Source organism: Arachis hypogaea, chromosome 18 (assembly GCF_003086295.3).
Source record: "Arachis hypogaea cultivar Tifrunner chromosome 18, arahy.Tifrunner.gnm2.J5K5, whole genome shotgun sequence".
NCBI classification, from domain to species: domain Eukaryota; kingdom Viridiplantae; phylum Streptophyta; class Magnoliopsida; order Fabales; family Fabaceae; genus Arachis; species Arachis hypogaea.
Genome location: NC_092053.1, coordinates 36,073,389 through 36,081,508, shown reverse-complemented (window position 1 = coordinate 36,081,508; position 8,120 = coordinate 36,073,389). Strand labels below are relative to the sequence as shown.

Here is an 8,120-nt window from a genome sequence, read left to right as displayed (position 1 = left end):
ACCTCATTCAGTTGTAGCCTCTTCATAAGAGTTAGAGGCATCACATTTATGCTAGCTCCTAGATCACAGAATCCTCTGTCAATTTTTGTTTCTCCTATGATGCAAGGAATATGAAAACTTCCTGGGTCTGTTTTCTTAGAGACTGTATCCTTCTTGATGAGGGCACTGCATTCTTTGTTCATTGTTACCGTTTGTCCTCCCTTCAAAACTCTTTTCTTGCTCAACAATTCCTTTAAATACTTGATGTGTGTAGGCATTTGATGGAGAATCTCAAGAAAGGGAATATTGATATGGAGAGACTTAAATGTCTCTAAAAACCTTGAATAGGTTTTCCCTTTTTCACCTCCTCCTAACCTCTGAGGAAATGGTGCTTTTGGTTGGTATGTTTCCATCGTGCCTTTTTGCAGTTCCTTGGCTTGCTCAGTTTCACCTTCCTGCTTAACTTCTTCCACACCTTCCTTCAAGATTTCTGGCTCCTGCTCTGAGGGCCTGATTCCTTCTTCTTCTGAAACTTCCTTCAATATGGTGATGGCCTTGCATTCTTCCCATCTCACTCTCTTTTGTTCCCCTTTAGGATTCTTTTCTGTGTCACTAGGGAACACTGCAGTTGATTTGGGGGCCTGTTGAGATAGCTCTCCTACTTGAGACTCCATCCTCTTGAGTTTTTCACCATGGTCTCTTAAGGTAGCTCTCACATCATCCCTGAAGCTTTTCAATTCGGTTATGTCTTGACTCATGGTTGCCATCATTCCTTCTATCCGGTTTAGTTGATCTTGAAATTGTTGGTTCGGATTAGGTTGGGTAGGTTGATTATTTTGGCCATGATATGATGGTTGGGAGTAAGTGTTTTGTGTGGCTTGGTATGATCTTTGGTTGGAATTTTGGTATGTGGAATTGTTATGTTGGTTGTGGTTGTAAGGTTTGTGGTTTTGTGGTTGGGTTTGTTGGTTCCCCCACCCAAAGTTTGGGTGATTTTTCCATCCTGGGTTGTAAGTGTTGGAATGTGGATCATATGATTGCCTTTGTTGGTTTCCCAAATAGTTGGCCTCTTCCCAATCACCTCCTTCAATGCTTACTTCCTCTTGATCTTGTGTGTGTATTGCAGCCACTTGCTTTGTTTCTAATTGCCTGGTAAGCTCTGCTAGTTGCTTGGCAAACACCTTGTTTTGGGCTAGAATTGTATCAACATGGTTCAGCTCCATGACTCCCTTAGTGTTGTGCCTCTCTGATGCATAGTAGTACTCATTCTCAGCCACTGTCTCAATCACTTCAATGGCTTCTTCCACAGTCTTTTTCCTGTTCAATGAACCTCCTGATGAATGGTCTACAGCCTTCCTTGATTCATAAGAGAGTCCATCATAGAAAATATGCAATTGCACCCAATCATGGAACATGTCTGGTGGGCATTTCCTTGTCAAATCCTTGAATCTCTCCCATGCCTCGTAGAGAGTTTCACCATCTTGTTGTCTAAAAGTTTGAACCTCAGATCGAAGCCTATTGACCTTTTGTGGGGGGTAGAAACGTGCCAGAAACTTGCTTTCCACCTCATCCCATGTTGTTAGACTCCCCCTTGGGAATGATTCCAGCCACTTAGCTGCCTTGTCCCTAAGTGAAAATGGGAACAAAAGCAGTTTATAGGCATCTTCCTGGACTCCATTGGACTTCACAGTGTCACAAATTCTCAGGAATTTTGTGAGATGTTGGTTGGGATCTTCATTAGCACTCCCACCAAATGAACAATGATTCTCCACAAGTGATATTAGCTGTGGTTTGAGTTCAAAATTGTTGGCCTGAATGGGTGGTTTCTGAATGCTGCTACCACAATTCCCAGAGGTTGGGTTTATGTATGAACTAAGAACCCTCCTCTCAGGAATGGCATTGTTTCCATCAGCTCTCTCATGGTTGTGAACTTCTCTATCCATGTTGAGATCTAGAGCTTCCTCAAAATCGTCCTCATATTCTCCTTCAGATTCTTCTTCTCCCAGTACTCTCTTCCCTCTTGCTTCCCTTCTAAGTCTATGAAGGGTCCTCTCTGGTTCGGTATATGGAGGAGTTGATGTCTCTCCTCTCCTACCTGTCATACAAGAACACAGCACAGGCAACAAACAAGTGAAATACTCTTGGTTAATGGAAGAGTATGGTTAGAGCAATTGAGGAATTAATTCAAACAGTTAGTGAGTCAGTGAGTTAGTTGCTTGAATTTAAAGGCATAAAGAAAGAAAGCATGTAACAGAGTGCAGAAATTAAAATTCAACAAGTAACTTGTACTGAATTAATCAAAACAAAAAAAAATGCTCAATCTAGTTAACTTCCAATTGGAGAATTGTCAATCGAAAACCAATCCCCGGCAACGGCGCCATAAACTTGATGTGCATAAACTTGTTATGCTACGATTTAGGAAATTGCACGATCGGCAAAATTCCTTCCGGCAAGTGCACCGGTTATCGTCAAGTAAAAACTCACAATAGAGTGAGGTCGAATCCCACAAGGATTGGTTGAGTGAGCAATTCGGATTAGAAGTATGTTCTAGTTGAGCGGAATCAAGATTTAGATGAGAATTGCGGAATGTAAAATTGGCGGGAAACGTAAATGACAAGAAATTGAAATGACAAGGAATTTAAATGGCAGAATCTTAAATTGCATGAATTAAAGAGCAGAAGCTAAATTGCTGAAAATTAAAAGGGAGTGGGGGTGATTGCATGAATTGAGTTGCAGAATGTAAAAAGAAAGTGGAAATCAGAAATGGGGAATTCATTGGGTGTTAGGAGATATTGAGATCTCCGAATCAAAACATGTTTATCTCTTCCTCAACCAATGCGTTCATTGAATTTTGCTTGGCAATCTTATATGATTGGATCCCAATCCCTTGGCTCACCAATTCTCTCTAAAAACAAACAAATTCCCAATCCCTTGGTTTAAATGTTCATAAGAAGAGATGATGCTCGATCACTGATTATACCACACAGTTTCATGAACCACAATTTGGTAGGATTACATGTCACAATATCCATCCAAACCCCAATCCAATTCACTGTGAGAAAGCTTCTCTAGCATGAATCCTCCATTCCTTTCCCAAGGTTCCGAAGGATTCCAATTATGGGTAGTTTCTTTCCCAAGACAACTACCCAATGGAATTAGATCGAGAAGCTTTCTAACAAAATTCAAGAGAAAAGATTGAAGAAGAAGATAAACTATTATTGATTCATTGAATTACAATAGAGCTCCCTAATCCAATGAAAGGGGGTTTAGTGAGTCATAGCTCTGAATTCAATTACAAAGATATGAAAACTAGCTAAATGAAAAGGTAAAAGTCCTTCCTAACTTAAATTCTATCCTCTTTATACACTTTCTATATTGAGCTTCTGTTGTGTTTCTTGGGCTTTGAGGCCTCTCCCTGCTTTCCTTTTGCCTTGGGTTTATGATCCATAATCTTGATGAGGCTGTTGATCCAAATTCTGTAACATTCATTGAGCCAACTTAGTGATAATCAAATAATGACACATGACTTAATAAATTGAAATTTCAGACTCATCAATCCTTCAGGCCCAATCCCATAAACCATGATGTTCAATTGGGTTTCATACCAGAATAAGTTTAAGTTAATGTTTGTGCTCAAATACTAACTTAAACCACAATATTTTTGGCCCAGAAACCTTTTCCAAGAGTGGCGTTTAAGTTGCAGTTTAAGCTTAAACTGCAGCTTAAACGCCAGACACTTCCAGTGATGCCTTTTGTGGTAGCACGTTTAAGCTTCAGTTTAAGGTTAAACTGAAGCTTAAACGTGGAAATGGAAGAAGGCAGCCCTGGAGGGTAACTTAGTCGAACACGTTTAAGCTTCAGTTTAAGGTTAAACTGAAGCTTAAACGTGGAGGTAGAAAAGGCAGCCTTGGAGGTCGAACACGTTTAAGCTCCAGTTTAAGGTTAAACTGGAGCTTAAACGTGGAAGCTGAGAAAGGTAGGCCTGGAGGTCGAACACGTTTAAGCTCCAGTTTAAGGTTAAACTGGAGCTTAAACGTGGAAGCTGAGAAAGGTAGCCCTGGAGGTGTCGAACACGTTTAAGCTCCAGTTTAAGGTTAAACTGGAGCTTAAACGTGGAAGCTGAGAAAGGTAGCCCTGGAGGTGTCGAACACGTTTAAGCTCCAGTTTAAGGTTAAACTGGAGCTTAAACGTGGAAATGGAGAAAGCAACCCTGGAGGAAAAACTTGGTCGAACACGTTTAAGCTCCAGTTTAAGGTCAAACTGGAGCTTAAACGTGGAAATGGCTCCCTGGTGCACTTCCCATTTCTGGCGTTTAACCTCCAGTTTAAGGTTAAACTGGAGGTTAAATGTGGACATGCTTCCTGATTGGCATCCTCATTCTGGCGTTTAACCTCCAGTTTAAGGTTAAACTGGAGGTTAAACGTGGAAATGCTTCTTTGGTGAGACTTTCATTCTGGCGTTTAAGCTCCAGTTTAGGCTTAAACTGGAACTTAAACTCCACATGTGATATTCAAGCTTCCTTTATTGACTTTGTTGCTTCCTTGCCTAGCCTCTTCTTCCCTGAAATCATCCAAACAATTGCATCAAAGTCTTGCAAAATTTCATGAGACATCTTCCATTCATAGCATTCAAGTAATATAACTAAAACTCATGGAATTTGCATCAAAATCATATTGTTCGGATGGTTCATTGCTTTGTTCTTCTTTTAACCATTCTTGGTTACTTTAAGCTCAAGAAAATGCATAAAACAACTAAAACTAACAGAAAAATGCTAGTAAAACTAGCCTAAGATGCCTTGGCATCATTAGTCTGATTTTCAATCATATCTTCTCAATCATATCCTTTCAATCACATCTTTTTCAAAATTAATTTTCAATCATATCTTTTTAATTTCTAATTTCAAAATCTTTTTCAAAAACCACTTTATTTCTTTCCCAATCTTAATTTTCGAAAATCTCAATCAAATTTTCAAATATCTTTTTATTATTTCAAAATCTTTTTAATTTATTTTCGAAAATTCTTCCCCTCTTCTCACAACCAACTATTTAAGGGACTAACACTCCTCCTCAAGGTGCAATTCGAACTCTATCCCTCTTGATAAGTTCGAATTCTCTTCTATCTACCTCCTCCTTCTATTCTTCTTTTCCTTTGACACCTCAAGGAATCTCTATACTGTGACATAGAGGATTCCTTACTTTCTTGTTCTCTTCTCTTTCATATGAGCAGGAGCAAAGATAAAGGCATACTTGTTCAAGCTGATCCTGAACCTGAAAGGACCTTGAAGAGAAAGCTAAGAGAAGCTAAAGAACAATTCTCTTTAGAGGGCCTAACAGAGCTTTTCAAGGAAGAAGAAACCATGGCAGCCGAAAACAACAATGCCAACAATGTAAGGAAGGTGCTTGGTGACTTTACTGCACCTACTCCCGACTTCTATGGGAGAAGCATCTCAATCCCTGCCATTGGAGCAAACAACTTTGAGCTTAAGCCTCAATTATTTTCTCTAATGCAACAGAATTGCAAGTTTCATGGACTTCCATTGGAAGATCCTCATCAGTTCTTAGCTGAATTCTTGCAAATCTGTAACACTGTCAAGACCAATGGGGTTGACCCTGAAGTCTACCGACTTATACTTTTTCCTTTTGCTGTAAGAGACAGAGCTAGGACATGGTTGGATTCACAACCTAAAGAAAGCCTGAACTCTTGGGAAAAGCTAGTCAATGCGTTCTTGGCAAAGTTCTTTCCACCTCAAAAATTGAGCAAGCTTAGAGTGGAAGTCCAAACCTTCAGACAGAAAGAAGGTGAGTCCCTCTATGAAGCTTGGGAAAGATACAAGCAACTGATCAGAAGATGTCCTTCTGACATGCTTTCTGAATGGAGCATCATAGGAATTTTCTATGATGGTTTGTCTGAACTGTCCAAGATGTCATTGGACAGCTCTGCTGGAGGATCTCTTCATCTAAAGAAGACGCCTGCAGAAGCTCAGGAACTCATTGAAATGGTTGCAAATAACCAATTCATGTACACTTTTGAAAGGAATCCTATGAATAATGGGACAACTCAGAAAAAGAGAGTTCTTGAGATTGATACTCTGAATGCCATATTGGCTCAGAATAAAATATTGACCCAACAAGTCAATATGATTTCTCAGAGTCTGTCTGGAATGCAAGCAGCAACAGGCAGTACTAAGGAAGCTTCCTCAGAAGAAGAAGCTTATGATCCTGAGAACCCAGCAATGGAAGAGGTAAATTACATGGGAGAACCCTATGGAAACACCTATAATCCTTCATGGAGAAATCATCAAAATGTCTCATGGAAGGATTAACAGAGACCTCAACAAGGTTTCAACAACAATAATGGTGGAAGAAACATGTTTAGCAATAGCAAGCCTTTTCCATCATCTTCTCAGCAACAGACAGAGAATTCTAAGCAAAGTCACTCTGACTTAGCAACCATTGTCTCTGATCTAATTAAAACCACTCAAAGTTTCATGACTGAAACAAGGTCCTCCATTAGAAATTTAGAGGCACAAGTGGGTCAACTGAGTAAGAAAATTACTGAACTCCCTCCTAGTACTCTCCCAAGCAATACAGAAGAGAATCCAAAGAGAGAGTGCAAGGCCATAAACACGTCTCACATGGCCGAACCTGGAGAGGAGGAAGAGGCGGTGATCTCCACTGAGGAAGACCTCGATGGACGTCCACTAACCTCCATGGAGTTCCCTAATGAGGAACCATGGGAATCTGAGGCTCAGACTGAGACCATAGAGATTCCATTGAATTTACTTCTGCCATTCATGAGCTCTGATGAGTATTCTTCCTCTGAAGAGGATGAAGATGTTACTGAAGAGCAAGTTGCTAAGTACCTTGGAGCAATCATGAAGCTAAATGCCAAGTTGTTTGGTAATGAGACTTGGGAGGATGAACCTCCATTGCTCATCAAAGAACTGGATGACTTGACTAGGCAGAAATTACCTCTGAAGAGACAAGACCTTGGAAAATTCTCCATCCCTTGTACCATAGGCACTATGACCTTTGAGAAGGCTCTGTGTGACCTAGGGTCAAGTATAAATCTCATGCCTCTCTCTGTAATGGAGAAGCTAGGGATCATTGAGGTACAAGCTGCAAGAATCTCACTGGAGATGGCAGACAATTCAAAGAAACAGGCTTATGGACTTGTAGAGGATGTCTTGGTAAAGGTTGAAAACCATTACATCCCTGCTGATTTCATAATCCTAGAAACTGGGAAGTGTATAGATGAATTTATCATCCTTGGCAAACCCTTCCTAACCACAGCCAAAGCTGTGATTGATGTTGACAGAGGAGAATTGATCATTCAAGTGAATGGAGACTCCCTTGTGTTTAAAACTCAAGGATATCCCTCTGTCACCATGGAGAGGAAGCATGAAGAGCTTCTCTCAATACAGAGTCAAACAGAGCCCCCATAGTCAAACTTTAAGTTTGGTGTTGAACCCCCACATTCAAAATCTAAGTTTGGTGTTGGGAGATTCCAACATTGCTCTGAACATCTGTGAGGCTCCATGAGAGCCACTGTCAAGCTATTGACATTAAAGAAGCGCTTGTTGGGAGGCAACCCAATTTTTACTTATTTATGTTAAATTTCTATTTTCTTTTGTTATTTTATGTTTTCTATAGGTTGATGATCATGTGAAAGTCACAAAAACAATTGAAAAAGCAAAAATAGAAGGAAAAACAGAATGAAAAATAGAACACCCTGGAGGAGAAACTTACTGGCGTTTAAACGCCAGTAAGGGTAGCAGAATGGGCGTTAAACGCCCAGTCTGGCAAATTTACTGGGCGTTTAATGCCAGAAATGGGCACCAGACTGGTGTTTAACGCCAGGAATGGGCAAGAAGCTGGCGTTAAACGCCAGAAATGGGCAGCAGCCTGGCGTTTAACGCCAGGATTGGCAGCAAGGGGCGTTTTGCACGCCACATGATGCAGGGATGAGAAATCCTTGACACCTCAGGATCTGTGGATCCCACAGGATCCCCACCTACCCCACCTCTCTCTCTCTTCTTCACCCATTCACCAATCACCTCAATACTTCTTCCCCAAAAACCCCTCACCTATCAAATCCCACCATTCTCTTTACCACTCACATCCATCCTTCATAAAACCCCA

General features: G+C 40.6%; 1 non-coding gene across 1 annotated transcript; it reads left to right on the top strand.

Moving 5' to 3' along the window:
* Nucleotides 1-1,392: 1,392 nt before the first annotated feature.
* LOC112773562 (small nucleolar RNA R71) lies at nucleotides 1,393-1,496 on the top strand. Its single transcript, XR_003188107.1, has one exon. It is a non-coding gene; the product is annotated as a small nucleolar RNA R71 (small nucleolar RNA).
* The last annotated feature ends 6,624 nt before the right edge of the window (nucleotides 1,497-8,120 follow it).